Source organism: Cavia porcellus, unplaced genomic scaffold, assembly GCF_034190915.1.
Source record: "Cavia porcellus strain 051 isolate PalLab524CR breed Dunkin Hartley unplaced genomic scaffold, mCavPor4.1 scaffold_12, whole genome shotgun sequence".
Classification (NCBI taxonomy): domain Eukaryota; kingdom Metazoa; phylum Chordata; class Mammalia; order Rodentia; family Caviidae; genus Cavia; species Cavia porcellus.
The window spans coordinates 50,450,659-50,473,416 of record NW_026947495.1 but is presented as its reverse complement, the minus strand read 5'-3'; positions in this window follow the sequence as shown (position 1 = coordinate 50,473,416).

Sequence of the window (22,758 nt, the reverse complement as noted above, 5' to 3'; positions counted from 1 at the left end):
CGGTCTGATTTTGACACTTTAAGGCATCTGACTTCCTTTCCAGAACCCCAAGGAGGCATAGTTCAAACATGATGATGTTAATTAGAATGTTTCCTAGGTGTTCTGCTCTGAGTACCCAAGTTCTTTTGAAATAGATGAAACAGCCTCAAAATTGAGTTTTTTTCAAAAAGTCTAAACAAAAAAGTCAAACATTTAAATTATTGTTGACTTAATAAGTGGGCAGGTATTTTCAGTACTTAATTTAACTTGTGAGAAACTTATATCATTAAATATAAAATATATTTCTATGATTTCTCAATGAAAATTATAGAGGAAATATTTTGATAATAGTAATAATCAAGATTTTAAGTACACTAAAAAAAATGAAACTGACAGGGGCAATCCTAGCATATATACCTTTGCTTTAAAAGTCTTACATAAGAGTGGTAGGGGATTATCCAAATAACTCATGGAAGAAAAGGAGTCAACCAAGTTTTCTTGTAGAAAGAAGTGGCTGATGATGGTCCCTGAGTAATGGCATGTTTTTCATAAAATTGATTATGTATCTAAAGTTTGTGAGTAATGAAACACATACATCATGGGGACTCATACTAAAGGTATGGAGATTGCACATGAGAAGGGATAAGACTTTCCAGGGCTAAAAGAGGATGACCAAAAATTATGAAGTTAGTTTATTCTAAATCTTAAAATTCATCAGATTTTGGAATCTTTAATCATTAGGAATAAATACATAATTTTTAGCAATACATCAAAATTTTCCTTAATGACTGTTACAGGTAGAATTAGTTATCTGTTTCATTCTCAATAATAGTTCTTAAAATACACTTGTATTATTTTGTAAGAAAATAATTGTTTTTTATACCTTAATTATTAATATATTTACTTTGTTCACAGCACATTGAAATAATATCATCGATTAAGTAACAAGATATCTAACTAGGAATTTACTACTTTGGGGCTCAACTTGGCTTTCTACCAGAAACTGATTAATGAGAGCTGTCTTACCATTCAAATGATCATAACTAGCATTCACAAGTAATACATTACACTAAAAATGACTGCCTCTCTAGAAATATCATTTCTATCCAATTAAGAAACTAAGTCATCCAAGAGTAAAAATTTAAATTACCATTGGCCATATTTTCATACAATATGTTATTAAACCACAAAGGTATTCTGTTGGAACAATCACTGCTTGAATTCTTACTATACACCAGAACTTTCTACCACTAATAGAATTTACCCAGGTTTACAATAACAAACTACTTGTAAAAACCAAAAAAGCCCATATTTCTAAAGGCTTCTGATCCAAGATTTGAATACTAACCAAGCCAAAAAAAAAAAGTGGAGAAAGGGAAAATGACTGTTATTTAATCTACTACCTCTAGCTTATAAAATATCTTAGAATTAATATACAACCTTGAGAGAATACATCCACATACTAAGTAAGACCTAATAAAGAAGTATAGAACTAGAAATACTTGGGGAGAAAATCTTCACTAGACAGTGAAATTTTTACTAAGAACATTGTAAACTACTACAGCTTAGCTTTTCCGTTAATTTACAAACATTAAGGTGGAGAGACACAAAAGAGAAAAAATCCAAATTATATGAGCAATATTTCTCAACACATTTTCTGAGTTGGAGATTGTGATACATACTTGGTGGGGGATAGAAGAGAAATTACCTGGGTGTATACTTATTGAAAATTACTCAGGTAGTTTTTTTTTTTTTTTTCTTCTAGTCCAGAGCTTTTTCCTCTACAGTAAAGTTTCCTTGCATCCTAGATTATTAAAAAATGAATTTTATCTAGCCTATTCTTATTTAGAAAGTCAGTGGAATTCTCTTACAATTTGACAGCCATTTCAAGCATCACATTAAGAACTAAAAGACTGAATTTTTTCAGAGAACAAAATATTTTATGCACCCTATTTGACTATCTGACCTTCATTTCTTTAGTCCTACTATGTGTGAATGTTTCTGTTACTATCTTGTGTCATATCTAGCAATATTAAACTGTAATTTTCCACTCTGAAGAATGAAATAAAATAAGGTTCGGCCACAAGCCAATCATACATAGAGGAAATACAAAAACCACTAAACAGAAAAGCCAACTTCTTTTCCAGCTACTCATACCGTGACCAATAGGAAAAGAACACAGCCACCATGGTGTGTTTCCTTTCTTAATCTATCTTGTATCCTGAGACTAGTGCTGACCTCAATTTGTACCCCAAGTGTACAAGTCAGCATGGATTCAAGGTACTTTCAGTTCCTACCTCCTTTTGCTATTTTAAGCCCTGGGAGGTAAGATATGCACATTAATGCAATGTTTATCTTAGCAAAGAGGCCATTTAATATTGATTGCATTTGAAGAAAACACTGCATTCTAAAGGTTATTGCCAACACTGATACTGAAAGAAAAAATACTTTTTTAGTGTTGGCTTTTTAAGTGTTGTGTTTCTGCCTTAGATCTCAAAGTCTTTTATTTTGAATGTTTTAATGTAAAATGTTAATATTAGTTTAGCAGTGAGTTTAAAAACATATTCTTGGGGCTGAGAATTTAGCTCAGCAGCATAAGCGCCTGCCTGGCAAGTGCGAGGTCGTGAGTTCAATCCCCGATACCACAAAAAGAAAAAAATTTCTTAATATTATTAGATTAATGTTTCAAAGAATTACTAATTTTCACATGTGAAAATCTGTCACAGAACTGTTTATGTACTTACATTTATATAAAACTTATTTATGTTTTATCCATTTTTACCTTTACAGGACTCATACAAATGTCTGAACAATTTGAAGCATATTATATAGATTTGGCAAGTATGTCACTCCAAAAGTATTCAGTTGACGTATACCAACTAAAAAGATATCAAAAAATGCTCTTCCTGACAGCATAAAATAAAATTACATTTCACCACTACAGGAAAGGATGCCCATGCTAAAACCTGACACAAAATAAGGGACCTCATCATACGGTACAATTTAAAAATAATAAATCATACTCATTTTATAATGTTCTTGACATTCCCCAGAAGCTGACAGTAATCGTAGCCATGACCTAATAGAAAAGAAACACATGCAATAAGTAACTATGGAAGCCATCCTGAAATTGAACTAATGTCCAGGTTTAAAAGACCCCCCAACTCCCACTTCCCTTGTATTGCAACTGGTTTTCTTAATCCTGAAAACTGAAATAAAACCTGATTTTCACTTTTTTGCATCAACTTATCTTACAAGGAACTCATACAAGTCCTATTCTCTAAACTGAGGACTACAGAGAAGCATTTTAATCAAATTTAATTCAATAAAATTTGAGTTCCTACCATGTGCAAACACTATGCAGAAATAAATAGGATATAGACCCTGCACTCAAAAATGATCATAACTTTAAAGATATAAAATATAATTGAAAAACTGCTTAAAAATCAGAGGCAAAGCAGAAGACAAAATGACTAGCTTTTAATAACATTTTTCTGACACTTACTATAAAGTTTTTAAATCCTTAAGGAATTTCTTTCTGAAGAAAAAATTTAATATTGCTTTCCTTGTTGTGTAAACACAAAGCATATGCATGCCTCAACTTATTACTTCTCCAATTATCAGTTTTTGAGCTTAATTATCACTGTCTTTGCTAAATGGTTCTGTATGCATCATTTCTATTCCTAAGTATAAAATAATCAATATCACACTTATTACAGAGTTAATCTTATGGCAAAATAATCTTTACATTATCCTTTCAATATCAAGTTATGAAGATTTGTATGAAAATAATCATTCACAGTGTCTCATGTGTGAATTTTACTATACATTCTCAAATTATGATAAATAAAAAACACATTTACTATGGAATTTGCACTCTGTCAAAGAAAGTTGACAAGTATATACGGAAAAAATAAAAACTCAACAATTTCTTAGCTTCATTATAAGCAATCAAGTAATTAGTAAAAATAACATTCACATCTATTTTGTATATGATGTTCAGATATATTATACGTGGTCTTACATAATCAAGAAACCTGAATCCTTGTTCTGACTTTACTATAAATTTCTGAGTTCCACAATGTCTTCTCATATTACTTGTTCATAAGCAAGTGCTTCTTTTTAATGTAAAATGTTTTTAAACTGTAATTTAAATAAACCAGAAAGTAATTTTATATTGACCATTTTTATTAGTCAAGTCAAAAAGATTTATTAAGCATTTGTTTAGTGTGATATGAATATAAAGGCAGTAAAATAAACTAGCAAACCTTCCTTCTAGAAGAAATAGATGATTACTTCAATACACTGAAGTAACCACAGAATGAAGTGTCCACAATATTAACTGATTTTTCAGTCAGAAAAAAAGTGCAGTTCCCTGCCCAAGTTTATTTAACTTTATATAAAAGCACTCTTGGAAGCTTAATCAAATTTGAATGGTTTTCAAAATAAAATATAAAAACTCTTGGAGATATTTTTAAACAGAATTTGTCTCTAATCCTACATTTCTAACAGAAATGTATGTGATTATTAATATTTACTAATTTATTTTATGTGGAAAATTTCAAAGCCCTAAAGAACACAAAGTAGGACATAACATTCTGTAATCCCTGAGTGATAATCAGATAAACACAGCAGCTCCAACTATTCTCAGAATAAAGAGAACCATCAAATAAGAATGTATACTACTCAATTACCAAGTTAGTGGGGGAAGGAAAACCTAAATGAAAATATAACTAATATTTGGCCATGCAAATAAAAATTAAAAAGCCATCTCACTATTCAAAAGAATTTTTCAGAACTCAGAGTGGTACAAAGACAAATATGACAGTCATTCATAACCCTACCAGCCAAAGACAGTCACTTATTTCAGCATGTTTTATGATAGACTCCTTAAAAACTTAAAGGGTGGGAATGGGAATTTCTTTTTACTTATTTCAATTATATTCAAAACCATGTTCTAAATGTTATAAATATGAAGGTGTTGATAATATCCTTAAATTATTATCCTTAAATTAATATCCTTAAATAATCCTTAAATTCAACATTTTATTACTATTAAAATATGTCTAGACTATGTATCCCAGGATGTACAGGAATGAAACTTTCAAAACTCTAGTTCAGAATTCTAGATTCAACTCTAGTTTGGAGTGGAACTCAAGGGACTCAAGTTGTCTCTGCTTTCATTTCTACAAATTACCGTAAATGGGGAGTGTCTGCTCTCTCCTCTTCCTCTTCAGCTTCTTCCTCATCATCATACTGCTCCTTCTCTTTCTCCTTTTCCTCCTCCTCCTTCTTTTTCTTCTCATCTTCTTCTTCCTTCTCCTTCTCTTCCTCTCCTTCTTCTCCTTCTTTCTTTGTCTCTTCCTCTCTCCTCACTGTGTTTCTCTTTCAAATTGTATACCTTTATCAGAGCTATCTCTCTCTTTCTCTGCTTCTTTCTCTCTGCTCCCCACCCCAAACAAGAATAAACTTTTCTCATTGGTGCACACTGGCATTAAATTTCTCACTGTCTTCCAGCTCTTCCTCTTCTCCTTTCCAGGAAATATTCTGTTATGAGCAGCCTGGGTCTTCTTTTTTATTATTATTTGGAACCAGTAAGTGCCCGTTTGGATTTATGCTTCTGAAACTTAAAGTTGGATTTGCTACTACAACATCCCTTCTTGATACATTAAACATCAATGATTAAATGAGAAAATGTAAAGTATTTAAATATATGAAGGGATAAAACTGGATGTGGTAGCCCACACCTGTAATCCCAGCACTATGGAGGCTGAAGCAGGAGAATCCTTGCAAGTTTGAGATCAGCCTGGGTTACAAAGTGAGCTCAAGGCCAGCCTGAACTTCATAGTGAGATGCTGTTTCAAAAAGAAAAATATATATACATATGTGTGTATATATATAATCTCCCAATATGATTGTGCACACCTATAATCCTAGCACTTTGGGAGGCTGAGGCAGGAGGATTATAACTTGAGACCTGGGATAAACTGTGAGTTAGCATGACCTTGTTTTAAATTTTAGGGAAAAATATATATATATATCAAACATATATTTATATATAATATTAAATATGTTATATATATATATATATATATATATATATATATATATATATCAATGCAAAAGCCCTGGGCTCAAGCCTCAGTACAACAAAAATATAGAAAAATATTATCTTGCTTCAATATGAATAAAATAGGGAAATACTAACAAAGTGAAATTTGCTATTTTTTTTCTGATGAGAAAATTAATGATTTTAATTTAAGTGTTTGAATTTAATGTCATCTCATAAATCAAGAAATATAAAAATTTATTTATTCATCAGATAAATAGGTACTGAATCATCTTATTATTGTCTAAGACACTAGAAAAGCTACATCCAGACTCCCTTTTCACAACATGGAGATAATCAGAGGAGTCAAAGGACACCATGGCAGGTACATGAAAGAAACCAAAGGCATACCTGACCCAGATGAGGGTAAAGGCTGGGAATATCCAGGAATATCTTCTAGAAGAAAAAACATTTGAAGTAAACTCTAAATTATATGAAAAGCTTTGCCATATATATGCATATAAACTGAAGAGAACATTTCTATTAGGAGGAATAGCAGATACCAAAAAACACAGAACTCATTACTATGTTCACAATGCATGTATACAAATAATAGCTGTTGCTCAATGCAGAATTCAGGAGCAAAGATATGTTGGAGCTTGCTTCTAGTATTTTGCATACTTATTCTAGTTTCTTTTCTTCTATTTTGGAGTTCCAATGCACAGTTATTAAAATAGGGATAAAAATTAACACAGCCTCAAAACACCTAAATATTCTAACTCAATTTGTTACATATGTTCTGCTTTTATTTTTGTTTTTGGAGTACTAGGGATTGAACTCAGGTCCTTCCCACTGAGTTCCATACCCAGCCATTTTTTGTATTTTTATTATGATATAGCATCTTGCTAAATCACTAAATTGACCAACTGGGGCTCAAACTTACGATCTTCCTGCCTCACACTCCCAGGGTACTGGGGATACAGAGTGCACCACCATGAGCATTAACAATAAACTAGAAACAGAAGCTTATTTTTAAAATAAGATTGAAAATAAAGCTAATAGAAGAATTAATGTAATTTATATGACCTTGAAAATCCCACCGAGGTTAACATTATATGTTCACATACTACAAATTAAGCAAGAACTTTCCACTTACTGCATCATCAGTAGATTCAGTAGAAATGACTTCATGTAGGCATGAAATATGTAACTCAGTTAACAATTTTCAGCAAAATCTGAACTTTGTAGATAAATATTTCTTGCAATTTATCCAGGGTCAATTTATATCAGAATAACAGTGCATGCTTTATTCCTAAATCTGTATATATTTTTAGTTACTGTACTCAAAATACTTGACACCCATAGTTAAAGAAGGAAAAGTGGATTTCAGCTCACAGATTTTAGAGGTTTCAGTTCACAGTTGGCTGGTTCCAAGGCAGGGAAGCAGCAAAAGGGCAATGCAGAGGAGAAACAATCCATGGCAGAGTAGATAGGAGGGAGAAAGCATCAGCAAGTAGCAAGCAACAACCCTCCCTTTCCTTTTTATACTGTCTAGCTTATCAGCCTGGTGAGTGGTGCCATCCAAACCCAGGATGGGTCTTTCCATTATCCATACTCATAGCTATGCTAACCCAATCAGTGGTCTGATTTAGTACTATGCATCCATATTCCCAGTATCACACACTCTAGATCAAGCCAGAAAAGTCCCCACCTATGAGCGAATGTGACTTGGGGAGTACATTCAGATATAAGACATAACATTCCACGTTGGCCTCTGGAAGATTCATGCACAGAGACAACAGCCTTTTCCCATAAGTCAGCACCATTCACAGATTATGGAGAAAGAGAACAAGAAGTTACCAAGAAGTAAACCCTCCCTGTGAATCAGAGCCATGCGCTGGTCACTGAAGGGCCTCTTCCAACATGTGGGCAGGGAAACAAGAAGAGCCAATCCCTCAGCCCTCTTCCCTATCCCTATCCCTTCCATAAGCAACCAGCTGATCCAGAGAAACACAGGCTGCAATGATGGCTACTGAGGTGAAATACAATTGAATGCTTGTAGTGGTTTAGTGTTTCACTGACTTGGAAGGTCTAAAGCCCATGGTCTGATGATCATCTATTCAGAGGATGGCAATATGCAGTGCAGCATCTATGGGGAATCTCCTGAGGGCAGTGGCCAGTGTTGATTCCTTATTGACTTGTTTTGAAGTCCTGTATCATTTTCACTGTTTTGTTTGGTTGGGTCTTGTTCTGTTTTGTTTTGTCTGATATTATTTTATACAAGGCATGGGCAGCTATTTCAAAGATAACAAGATATTTTATGGTAGCCATTTTGTATTTACTATTATTTAATTTTGAAGTTCTCTATTACATTCATTGTTTTATTTTTATTGGTTCTGTTCTACTCTGTTTTGTTTGACTTTTACTATGCCTCAAGGTATTTGCAGCTTTTTTTGAAGACAGCAGGAAGTATTATGATAACCATTGTTGATTTCCTATTGTTTTGAAGTCCTGTGTCATTTACACTGGTTTTTGATTGGCTTTCTTCTGTTTTGTTTTGCTTGGTTTTATTCCCTTAAAAATATAAATAAATAAAAGATTCATGCACATTCCTTATGGAAAAGGCACTTTAGTTCATCTCTAAAAGTTGCCAAAGTGATAACAGTTTCAGTGTTGTTGAAAAGTCCAAACCCAAAGCATCCTCTAAGATTTAAGGCAAACTCTTAGCCATGAGGACCTGTACAAATGAAAGTTATACACTTGTAACATATAATGGCACAAAATAAACATTTCTGTTACAAATATGGAATGAGACCAAAGCAAGTGCAAAATCCAGCAAGGCAAAGATTAAACTCTATAATTCTGTCTTGCATCTGCTGCAGTATGGGCTTGGGTATGTCTTCCCCTATGGTGTTGTTAGTGGTTATGGCTTCTCTCTTGGGCCTGCTTTGTTCATTCCTTGCAGCTTTCCCCCAGATGATCAATATTTCTGGCCTCCCTATCTTTCTGGACTGTCCACTGAACCTTGGCTTCACGTTCACAGCTTCACAAATCACCCTTCAGGAGTATACTGCCTGGCTTCCTTGTCCTTTTTCTGGAATCTTGGTGGAAGACTTTCTGATCCCACAACACTTGCATGCACTTGAAACCAGCACACATGGCTGATGTCAATGTCTGTTGCAAGCTGAAGCAGTAGTCAGACTTTCTTCTCTTTTGGCTCTAAGGATTGAAGGCCTGGATTGCTAGGCACTGTGAACCCACCCTCATGAACAAATTCTCTGTACCACTATCATTCTGGAACATAGTATCCTGAGACTTTCTTCTTAAAGCAAAGTCTCTTTCATCTTTTTCAGTCTTGAGGTTATAAAATAAGGAGTCCTGATGGTTCTGGTGATGGCCTCAGAATATATTTTCTACTATCTCATTCCTTGTCAGCAACCAACCTTTCCTCTGATCCATCTTTGTGGGCCATAACTTTACTGGAGCTTTCATTCTGGCCAGACTCAAAACTTTTTGAATCATCCTTCTGGGTGGTTGCTCCAGATTCTCAAGGTATAGCTAGCTAAAAATTTTTAACAGAAAACTTACCACTGCCCTGACATTAGACTGCCTTAAAATTTCTTCTGTTAGATTCATTTTTCCCACTTCCTTTAACCTCATAAAAAGCCCCTAGACAAGAACAAACTACAGACAAATTTTCTGCACATGGTCTGGAGTCCAACAGCCAATATCATCTCTGTTCCTAAATGAAATATCCTGAGTATGGTCTTTACCAGCTGCATTTCTATCAATATTCAGTCTTCTGAGCTTGGGTTAGAATTTGCCATCAAGTTCAGTTTACAGTATTCCAGAACTGCTTCTTCAGTTAGCATCTCCAAAACTTTCCAAGTTCTTCTGGCAAGTCTGTTCCAAAGGATCCTAAATCACATGGCCAAGTAACTTCATAGCAATGACTCCACTCCTCTGGTACTGAGATTTGTCTTAGTTACTCTTCTTGTTGCTGAGAAAAAATATCTGATACCCAGAATTAAAGGAGGAAAATCTCATTTCATCTCACAGTTTGTAGAGATTTTAGATCACAGTCAGATGGTTCCAAGCAAAGTAGCACTGCAGAGGAGAAACAATCCATGGGTAGCCTGGCCATTATCCACACACATTCTAAACCAATCTGTGAATGATTTAGTACCACACAACCTTAATTCCCAGTATCACATACCCTAGATCCCACCAGATCAGAAAAGCCCACCTAGGAGTACATGAGGCTTTGGAGACACAGCAAGACACAAACCATAACAATATCTAAAGATTCTTATTTAATAAATAGAGGTAAAGACAGAAACCCTATATTTTAGCAAGTTATTTAATGTAAAAGCTCAGTGCATCACTTATTCCAAATTTAATTTATATACTTTTTGTTGCTCTGACCACATCAATTACCATTTTAAAAAGAAAAACACTTGGATTAAATATCTATAGTTACTTAGCAGATGAAAGACAACATTACAGGTGTGCAGCAATTTCCATCCCATGGGAAAGCACATTACTCAGAGACTGGTAGGGCTCACCCAGCATACACCATCACAATCAGACATATAATAATCAACATCCCAGAAATCCAACATAAGAACAGAATATTAAAAGCTGCTAGAGAGAAGAGATAGATCACCTATAAAGGAAAGCCTATCAGAATCGTAGCAGACATCTCTACACAAACAATGAAGTCAAGAAGGGCATGGAGTTTTAGATCCTAAAGGAAAACGACTTCCAACCCAGAGTGCAAAACTGTCCTTCAAAATGGATAGAGAAATAATATACTTCCATGATAAAGAACAGCTAAAGAACTTCATGACCACCAAACCTATCCTGCAAAGAATACTAAAAGACATTCTAGATAGACAAGTAAAAAACCACTAAGCAAAGCAAACAATTAAACAGAGGGGAAAGGTAAAGAATCACCAGCAGAAAGATAACATGTCAAAAATAAACATATATATATCAGTTATAACCATTAATGTACATGGCCTTAATTCACCAATCAAAAGAAACAGATGGGCAGAATGGATCAAGAAACAACATCCAACCATATGCTGTCTACAAGAAACCCATCTAATCCAAAAGGAAGCTCACAGACTGAAAGTCAAAGAATGGAAAACAATACTTCATGCAAGAGGAACCAAAAAAAAAAAAAAAAAAAAAAAAAGCAGGGTTAGCTATTCTGTTTGTAGACAATGTGACCTTCAAAACAAGAATTATCAAAAGAGATAAAGAAGGTCACATGACACACTATTTAGGGGAAAACTTCAAGAGGAAAAAATAACAATCTTAAATATATATGCACCAAATTCAGGAGCACCCAGCTATAGAAAACAAATATTAACAGAAATGAAAAATCAAATAAATAATAACAGAATTATAATGGCAGACCTTAACACCCCCATTGACACAAAGAGGTAGACAAACTAGACAGAAAATCAAAGAAATAACAGAACATAATCACACCAATGAACAAATGGAGGTAGTGAACATGTACAGAATGTTCCACCCAACAACATCAGAATATACGTTCTTCTAAACATATGGGACATTCTCTAAAATAGAATACGTTCTTCTAAACATGAGACATTCTCTAAAATAGACCATATACTAGCCAACAGAACATGCTTAAGTAAAGGCAAAAGAATTGAAATTATCCCATGCATGTTATCAGATGATAGATCCATAAAACTAGAAATTAATGACAAAAGAAACAAAAAAGTCACAAAAACATGGAAATTGAATAATACACTCCCAAGCAATCAGTGAGTCACAAAGGAAATTAAACAATATCTGCAAGCAAATAAAAATACAAATACAACTCACTAGAACCTGTGGGATGCAATGAAAGTGGTCCTCAGAGGAAAATTTACTGCAGTAAATTCCCACATCAGGAAAACAGAATGAACACAAGTAAACAACCTAATGCTACACCTCAAACATCTAGAAAAAGAACAGCAAGTTAAGCCCAAAGCCAAAGGAAGGGAGGAAATTATAAAGATCAGAGCAGAAATCAATGCAATAGAGACTAAGAAAACAATACAAAGAATCAATGAATCAAGTAGTTGATTCTTTCAAAGCAGTTGATTCTTTCAAAGACTAAATAAAATTGATAAGATCCTAGCCAATCTTATTTTAAAAAGAAAAGAAAAACTCAAATTCATGCAATAAGGAATGAAAAGGGTGACATCACTACAGACTCCGTGGTAATACAGAAGGTTATCAATACCTACTTCAAAAACCTCTATTACCACATGTTTGATAACACAGGAGAAATAGACAGATTCCTAGAAACATATGAACTACCAAAGTTGGATCAAAAAGACATAAATTGCTGAATAACCCAACTCCAATTAATTAAATTGACAATGTCACTAAAATCTTACCAACAAAGAAAAGCCCAGGTCCTGATGCATTCACTGTGGAATTCTATAAGAAATTCAAAGAAGACTTAATGCCAACACTCCTCAAACTCTTCAATGAAATTGAACAGGAAGCAATTCCCCCTAATTCATTCCTGGAAGCAAGTATTACCCTAATACCAAAACCAGAGAAAGACCCAACCAAAAAAGAGAACTATAGGCCAATCTCCCTAATGAACATAGATGTAAACCTTTTCAGTAAAATCCTGGCAAACAAAATGCAGCAAATCATCAAGAAGATTATACAGCATGACCAAGTGGGGTTCATTCCAGGAATACAGGGATGGTTCAACATACACAAACCAATAAACGTAATGCACCATATCAGTAAAGCCAGAAATAAGAATCTCATGATCATTTCTATAGATGCAGAAAAAGCTTTTGATAAGGTCCAACATTCACTCATGATAAGAACCCTACAGAAAATCAGAATAGATGGTCTTTACCTCAATATGATACAAGCCATCTATGACAAACCAACGGCCATTGTCATACTAAATGGTCAAAAACTGAGGGCTTTTACCCTAAAAGTAGGAACAAGGATGTCCATTATAACCACTCTTATTCAATATAGTGCTGGAAATACTAGCCAGAGCAATTGGACAAAAGAAAGAAATAAAAGAAGTAAGGATAGGAAGAGAAGAAGTTAAATTACCACTAATTGCAGATAACATGACACTCAACATAGAAGACCCCAAAATTCCATTGAAAGACTCTTAGGTATAATAACTAAATTCAATAAGGTAGCTGGATACAAAGTCAACACTCAAAAATCAATAGCATTCCTATATACAAACAACTAACTCACTGAGAAAAATAAGAGAAGCCACACTGTTCACAATAGCATTCAAAAAAATGAAATACTTAGGAATTAATCTAACAAAAAAATAAAAGATATATTCAGGGAATATTATAATACCCTGAAAAAAGAAATTGGAGAGGATTCAGACAATGGAAAGACATTCCTTGTTCAGGGGTATGAAGATCAAATATTGTGAAAATGGCCATTCTCCCAAAATTGTTATACAGATTTAATGTACTTCCAATCAAAATACCATATTGTCTCCCAAGAGTAAGAAATGGTAAGAATACATCACATACAAAATCCTCAATAAATATGGTGAAAGGGCAAGAATCTGTTCAAAGGGGAAAAAAATAATATCTCAGAGAAAAGTAGGGAGAAAAAAGGAAGGAAAAAATAGTTAAATTTGTATAAACACACAGGATATAAGACGATTGTGCTACAAATTCTATTAGTTATTGGAACAAAGCAATTAATATTCATAGGATTGGAACAATTTAGTTTGTGTCTGGTGATCCAAGGAACTCTTTTGAAGATAACTTTGTAAAATAACAACCTTAGTTATGTTCCTACTACTTTGTTTTGAAGGACCATATTGTCATTGTTTTGGGCCCTTTGCTATTGTTATTTATTTACCTTTTTTGTTTCTTGTTTTTCTAGTGTTGTTTTGTTTTTCTCTCTAATGCTAAGAGAAATGATAAATGTACATGTAGAGGCTTATACATGCTTAGAACTTCTTCTAAGCAGTTTAAAGAATGGATTGTATTATGCGTGATGAAATGAATAGCTACTTTAAAGAAAAAGAGACATTAGGCATCCATTGCTGATTTCCTATCATCATGCTGTGAAATTCAGTAATGATTTTATTCTTTGTTCAAAGTGGGTATTAGTCTGTTTTGTATTCTTTAATTTCAACATACATGAAGGTATGGACAGCTATTTTAAAGAGAACAAAAAACATTATAGTAGCCATTGTTGATTTTCCTATTGTCTGGTTTTGAAGGCCTGTAATGCCTTCATTATTCTGTTCTGATCAAACAATTTTGTTTTGTATGAATTCATTGTGTGTGAAAATTTAGACAACTGTTTAGAAGAAAACAAGAGACATTATTGTAGCCCCTATAGATCTCCTGTTGTCTTGCTTTGAAATCTATGTAACTTACATTGTTTTCTTCTGATCTGCTTTGTTATGTTTTGCTATGTTTTGTTTTACCCTCTTTAGAATAAAATTTTTAAAAAGAAATATAACATTACATAGAATATATCTCTATGAATGAATATATCTTCCAGTATTTAAAAACAAAATATCTGTCAAATATTTAAAGTTTACAATGTGTCAGATACTGTACCAAGTGTTTTATATATACTTATTTAGGCAACCTGCTCGGGATCCCTTCTGCCTGTCTCAGACAGAAGCTTTCTTTCTTTCAATAAATATATTCTACTCTTACCTCTGTTGTTCCTAAAATTCATTCTTAGATTTTAGAGAACACAAACTCATGGACATAGTAGGTTGGGCGTTTCATTTTTGGAGGTCCCACCAAGATCACTGGATGGAGGTGAGAGTTTGCTTTTGCTTCATAGACCTTGTACTAGGACTCATTTAGGTAATAAATTTTTATGCTTTGGATTTTTATTTGTCTTTGCCAGTTGTTTATAACTATTTGTGATAATTGTTTGCTATTTTCCCATTGTTTTGATAGCTTTGTCTCATATAGTTTTATTAAGATAATATAAAGTTAATACATGGGAAATTTATAATGTTATATTTCTTTAATAGTATATTATTATTATTATTTTATTCTTGTACAAGTTAAATTTAAATTGGTTTCTAAAGTTACTGGTATTCCTTGCTTGATTGTATTTAGACAATAGCACTAAAAAGAAAATATTAAAACACCTCTGACAGACCTTAATGTAAACTATTTTATTTTTTGGTTCCAGGGATCAATGTCACAACCTTGTGCTTGCCAGGCAGGCACTTACACTGCTGAGCTAAATCCCCAGCCAATGTGAACTTCTATAAAATGGTTCTCTTAAATGGAAATCTATCTCAGACTTAGAAAATATACATGCCTACAAGAAACCAGGACTCCTTCCACCATTTAAGCAGCACTAGGCTGGTGTCCAGTCTTAAGACTTGGAGGACAGCTTCCACTGAGACAGACTGGCTCTGATCCTCCTCTATATTCTAGAGAAAATGTCAGGCCTTTTCTGCTTCAGTTTCTCACCTTTGTCTTCTACTCATTTCTCACTTTGCACTTTCCTTATAGAGGCATGTGAGATTAGGAAAAGTAGATTGTTCCAGCCTTTTTCTTCTTAGTTAAGCCCATAGAAAATGAGCATTTGCTAATGCTGAAGACAGGAAAGTCATCTTAGATAAAGGACACATACCCCATCTCTGGATCAGATGAGACATTGATTGGAACTATGCCAGTCCAGGAGAGCACACATAAGAACCATTTCCCAGCTCAGTGTTCTGGGCAAATATCCTTTGGAGATTAAACTTAAGACACAGTGGGGAGAACCAGCTTCCTATGACAGTGTAAAAGCAGAAGCAGCACACTTAAGGGACGTAAACACATTAGAATAAGGAGGCTCTCCAATCTCTCAAGTTGTGGACTTTAAAACTGATAGGATTATTTCCAAAAGATGTGAAGTATAAAACAAAAGAGGCCTTTATTCTGAGAACACCTCTGGAGAGAGATAACCAACACCCCCAACTGCTGGAGTCCGGCTTTCTCTCTGGCGGACACATGGTGTGGGGCTATACACGTTAGCCTAAGCTTAGGGTAGTGCCCTAGGGCCATTAGAGATGCACAGGTATCTCATTGGCACACGTTTGGCGCCAGGGGCAGATTCCTAAGGGTGGGGGAGATAGAGTCACAGGTAAATCTCTAGGGGTGGGGGAGGTTCCAGTTGAGGCTTTCCTGGCTACAGTGTCCCATCTGGGCCAAAACCCTTTTATATCTTGTCTTTATGATTATTATGAAAAGGGGTGAAGATTTCTCTCTTTAACTACTTCCTGCTGGCAGGGGGCACTGTACTGGAGTCTAGGGGAGTCGACGGGATGACAGTTGATGCCCAAGTAGACACTGGTGACAGGTGTTTTAGCCAGGACAACTTCACTGGTGAATGCACGTATGTTAGACTGGAAAAACAGGTAAGGTAGAGGGAAAGGTGCCTTTGATTTAGACATGTCATTATATCAGGATGACATTGAGGTAGGATCATTGTCACGTAAGGTAGAATTCTGAAAAATAAGTGTGAGGTTAGGAGGAGTGATGTTATGAGAGATGATTACTCCCCATCTGAAAGCATAAAAGTTAAGAGGGTAGGTGTGTGAAACTTGTCTCCAGTCCAGGAGTTGAACTGGAAAAAATAGGGGGAGTAGGGAAGGCAGTGGCTGTACCAGTATAGGGAAAGTAAGGGCTTAGGCTTTCAGGGATGTCACGTTTAACCAGACAGCTGAGGGTAGAAAGAACTAAGATAGTCATCACATAGAACATTATGAAGATGATCTTACACATGATGTGGGAGTCTTTAGGAAAGACTGTCAAGAGTCCTGCTGTAAAAATGATCATTAATAGAATGTAAGAAATTAGGAATCAAAGTGGATAACAAAACATGACTTAGCCGGTTAACTGTGGTTGCAAGGCCTTTGTGAAATGGAGACAGGTGGGCGACAGAAGATGAGATGACCACTCAGAATGATCAAATTTAGGGCTGGGAGGGCACCTGTTAGCCTGAGTGATGTGAAACCAGGATGGGAGTCTAGCAAATTTGATTGCTGTTGAGGTTACTAAGAATATCAGGTATGGGTTGCTGTAACCTAGTTGTAGTCCTTGGAATGATTTGCTATAATAGAACTTTAGCAAGTATATCAGTAGTTTATCTGGTTGTGGGAAAGGCTTTTATGTATCCTGAAAAAGTAAACAAAGTGAGAAGACAAAAAGTATCTGTCAGTCTTGACCAAGTCTGCCTGAGAAATTGGTGAATAAGAAAGGAAGGGGTGGTCTTATATCACTGAGGAGAAGTTTACTAGCGATAACAGGTAGAAGCTGTTGAGGCCCCAGTGTATCTAAGGTAGCCTGTATATTTAGGACTGGGACCTGTATGAAATAGGCCCTGTTTGTAAATGGCATAGGTTGAACATCAATACCCCATAATAGAGACTGAGGACTTAATATAGCAGCCTGAAAACTCAGGAAGAACTCTGCATATATGGCCTCTATATCCACAAATATAGAGAATGTCTTACCTGAGAGTTTTAGTGTGACTTGGACTCTGAAATGGACACCCACAAAGGGGGCTGGTGGCCCTGAGCCCCCTCAGTCTTTGGCAGCAATTTTTTATCAGCGACGAATCTGGCAGTGTGGACATTTCCTGTGAGGGCTAGAGGTTAGGATGGCCCACCCACTCTCTGGTGGCCAGGACAGCCCAGCAGCCCTGGAGTAAGGTCTCAAAGAATGCCAGGAAGGGGCACTCTCTTGCCCTATGTCTTCTGCTGCATTTGAGTGTGGTCCATGGGGGGGGTGGGGGGGCAAGTAGCTCCACCTTGTGTAGGTTTACCTGTCTCAGAACTCCAAGTGTCATAAGTAAAAATATGAAAAGCCATTTTAAGGTCTCTGTGGAGTTTGAAGGTCAAGTTTTGCCTTTTTGTTTCAGATTTGTACTACAGTAGAATTAAGTAAGTATGCAGGAGTTTAATATTGGCATTTTAGATCAGAGAGCAGGCTTTATCTGGATGGCACACTGCTTTTTTAGGGTGCTGCATGGAATTACATACTTAACAAAAAAGGCTTTAGTCTGCCCTCCCCTTTTTGGAGTATAATGTCATTTTAATGGAAATATTTTGCAGCAAAGGTTTACCAATCATATGAATAAATCTATCAAAACTGATCTAATACTGCCAAATTCTGAACATATTTAATTATTTTGAAACCTGTTATTTGCAGTACTATGAACCAAGACAAATAAATTGCTGTCAGCAGCACAATGAACCATCATGTGGACTGCAACAGGGCAGCTGTTGCTGTTCACAAGAGGAGCCACAAGGGGGTGCCCATTGACCGTGAGATCTGCCCCAACATGGCGGGGGCCCTGTCATGTGGCAGAGAGGAAAAGGATCACACAGCAGGAGTTTACTGCAGCACAGAGAGACCAGAGCTGACGGGAGAATCAGAGATGGGGGGGGCAGTCCCATGGCAGGAGGTAACAGCGAGGAACAACTTTGGGGGTAGGCAGCCAGTGGCTCAGGAAAGACTGGGGGTACATTGTCGAGCATATCCTGAGGGCAGGAGGAAACAGTTTGTGTCATGGCAGAGCTAGCTAAAAGTATCTGGGTGGGAACACAAGACTTAATGAGAGATCTCAGAACGTGTTCTCAGAACAAGGAAAGCCTCGATGTATGGGAATTCTATTAACCTGTTGCTGGCTTGACAGAAATTATAAAGATTTTTGAGAATGCAGGGGTCAAATGTCCCCTCTCTGGGCCAACGGTCGCCATTAAGTGGATAGGTGGGCCAGACCTCCTGGGAGTAAAAAGTTAATCGCTTAGTTTTTAATGGTACTTTTAATCTTAAGAGTACGTATATTAGAAATTAGGCATTGTAGAGGCATCTTTTGGGAGTTAGAGAACACATTTCCCATAACTGATTCAGGCAAGAAATGAGCCGTGGACTGAAGGACAAGCCATCACTTGTTCTGCGGCACCACAAACGTGTATATTCCAGTCATCACTGAGAGATTTATGAGTGGAGTCCAAGTGGGGTCAGTAACAGTTCTGCCCGTGAGAGCTCGAGGCTCTAAGGGAAGTGAGGGCCTCCCAGTGTGGGTGGTCCAGAAAGCTCTGCCTTGGGCTATCCGAACCCAAAGGACAGGAGAGATTTGTAGAGGCAGGTTTGCCCAGAAAGACCCTGCCCTGGGCTGTCTTAAGGATGTGAGAGCGTCACAGACCCATGCAAACAGGGAGAAAACTCACCTGGGGTGGAGCCCAGTGCCAAGAATTCTCTGGAGTGTTCTCACCTGAAATTAATTGGCCAGTGTTGAGTGCAGGTGGGCAGCGATGGATTAAGCAGATCCCGGGAAAGGAAAGCGGCAGAATGTAATCCAGTTAAAGAATCAGCTGCAAACTCCACTGGGACTCGAAATGGGTGTGTCCCAGGAGTCAATTGCCTGCTGACCAAGTCATGGCACCAAATTATAGTATTATTTCCAAAAGATGTGAAGTATAAAACAAAAGAGGCCTTTATTCTGAGAACACAGAGAGATATAACCGACACCCCCCCCACCACCACTGGAGTCTGGCTTTCTCTCTGGTGGACACATGGCGTGGGGAGTATATAAGTAGCCTAAGTTTAGGGTAGTGCCCTAGGGCCATTAGAGATGCACAGGTATCTCATTGGCACACGTTTGGCACCAAGGGCAGATTCCTAAGGGTGGGGGAAGATAGAGTCACAGGTAAATCTCTAGGGGCGGGGGAGGTTCCAATTGAGGCTTTCCTGGCTACAGTGTCCTGTCTGGGCCAAAACCCTTTCAAAAACCTTTATTGTAAATTCATAAAGCAGTAGGTAATGATCTTACTCAGGCTTTTAACTATTATAGAATTTTGACAAACAGTGGTTACTTTGCCAGCTAATTAATCACTCTTACAGCAGCTGCCACCCTCAAAAGTAGAGGACAGATTTCCCCAGCATCTGTTTGGTGAATCACTATTGAAGCCAGTGACCAATGGAGTTGATGGAATGTTGATCAGACAGACAGCTGGATTTCTTTCTGGAAACTGATCTTTGGTTATCTGAGCTGATAGAAACTGAGAACTGAGGGTCCCTGGCCAGGGTAACTCTCTGGTGAACACCCATAAGCTCCTCAGTGAGCATTTGCTCATGACCACTGAAAATCTCCACTTTTCTATCTTTATTTTTAAACTTTTCAGTGGAATTTCAAATCACTTAGACTACCTTCCCACACCTTCAGAGATTAGACTGAGATGGTTTACAACAGTTCACAGTACCTGCTGTGTAGTAGAAAAGGATTTACATTTGTGCCTTACATATGTTAATTAAGAGTAAATAGGCTTTTCTGTGTGCCTAGAAAATTGATGTGCCTTTACTAGATGATTCACAAATTTAACCTGTGAGCTCCAAAGTTATAGTAATTTAAATAAAGTATAGCCTTATCCTGTTACTAGGCAAGGTTACCTAGGTAATTAAGTAGAAGAAAAATGCCTGGAGACTCCTTTGCCCCGTGCATGGGGCAAGGCTCCTCCAGCCAATTGTTCTACCTATCGCTAGAGGGGGAAAAAATCCTACTTCCAACTCACCTTTTAATGTATGCTCTCTTCCAATAAGCAAAGTAGTTTATTATAAAATTATGTTTCCTTCTTTAAGCATTCCTTATGGAAGCAAACTTCATGAGCTATCTGAGAGGATAGGATTGTGCATCAGGCCAAGGGTGGACAGGCCGAGGGAATCTATCTTCCATGCTCTCCAGGTGGCATCCACTGGCTCTGGAGCAGTGTCAACCCAGGGAAGCCTAGCAGAAATAAAAAGGGATGCCATGCTTATCTCCTTTATTTGCATAATTAGATGGCTCAATAATCATTTATAGCTCAGTAAGATCCTGAGTTCAATTCTCAGGTACAAAATGGTTTCATACTTATGCCTTGCTTCTATAGTACAGACATGGGCAACACAATGCCAAAGCCCCTAACTTCTTTGGAATGCATTCTTAAGCACTGGAAGATGTTCAACTGTTCCATGTTGAAAAAGAGACAATTGGTATTTCTCTGCAAGAGTGCATGGCCTACCTACACCTAGAGCCAAAGTGGAATACAGAGGAAAATATTAATTATGATGTTCTTTTACAACTAAAATCATATTGTAAGAAAGAGAAAATGGTTAGAGCTGCAGTATGTTAAAATTTTCTTTGCTTTAAAAGATAATCCTTATCTATGCTCCAGGTATAATTATATTCTTTATGAGACCACTCTCATTCATAGGTCTCTTTATCTCAATGACTTTAAGCAAATTAAGCTAGAACTAGGAAAATTTTCAGATGATCCTGATAAGTACATTGATGTCTTTAGAGAATTTACTCAGACCTACAAGCTAGGCTGGAAAGACGTAATGTTACTTTTAAATCAAACATTGACTTCTAGTGAGAGAGAGGCAGCATTGCAAGCTACTATTGCCTTTGGAGATAAATATCATATTGTTACTTTTAGAAGACCAGAAGACAGACAGCCAGGACAACCAACTGTTCCCACTGGGGCACAAGCAGTTCCTACCCAAAACCCCAAGTGGCCTGCCAATAATACAGGAGATTGGAACAAAAGACCTTTTCAAGAGTGTATTCTTAAAGGTCTAAAAAGGATAAAAACCAAGCCTTCTAGTTATTTTAAATTGTCAGCTATTTCTCAAAAAAAAAAAAAAAAAAAAAAAAAGGTGAAAAGCCCTCTGACTTCTTAGATCATTTATCAGAAGGACTAATAAAATATATGTCCATAGATCCTGATTCAATAGAAAGACAGATTTTGCTTAAAGATATGTTTATTACTCAGTCAAATCCAAACATTAGAAAAAAGCTGCAAAAGATAGACTTTACTCCAGATAGTTCACTTGATACTTTAGTGAAAGTTGTCTCCTCAGTATTTTATAACCATAATGAAGAGAAGGTCATGGAGCAAAAACAAAGAGACCAAGAACAAGCCGCTGCCTTAGTTGTAGCATTAAAAGAAACCGACCCTAAATCTGATTCTCAGGGCTCTAAGAAGAATTCAAAGACAATACAGACATGCATCAGTGCCACAGCCAGGTCACCTTAAGAGGGACTACACTCAGAAGCCCCCTGGGCCATGCCCCAACTGCAAAGGTGACCACTGGAGGTCGGACTGCCCTCTGAGGCCGACGCCCAGGGTTCAGACCCATCCTATCAGTTGGTCCAGCAGGACTAATGGGCCCCAGGACACCGCTGGCGGACTGTCATTTTCACAGAAGAGCCCTGGGTAATCATGACTACAGAGGGCAAAGAAACCAGCCTATTGCTGGACACTGGCGCAAGCCTCGGTCCTTCTTTCCAATCTTGGCCTTCCTTCTAGTCATCACACCTCAGTGAAAGGAGTCACCGGCAAGGAGGTAATTGTTTATTTTTCACAATGCTTAGGCTGTAACTGAGATGGTGTTCTTTTTACACATTCATTTTTGATTATGCCTGAAGGTCTAGTTCCTCTCTTAGGAAGAGATATTTTATCATGTTTAAATACTGTCATATATATGCACCCAGGTCAGGTAGGCTGCCTTCCACTATGGAGACAGAAATCCTAAAGTGTGGACAATTAAAGGTAAAATAGATAAGACAATAAATCCACAGGACCAAGCATCTCAGTTAACATGGACTGTGCTCCTCCAAGGGTTCAGAGATAGTCTACATCTTTTTAGACAAATATTTTCCCATGACTTGGCATGTTTTGA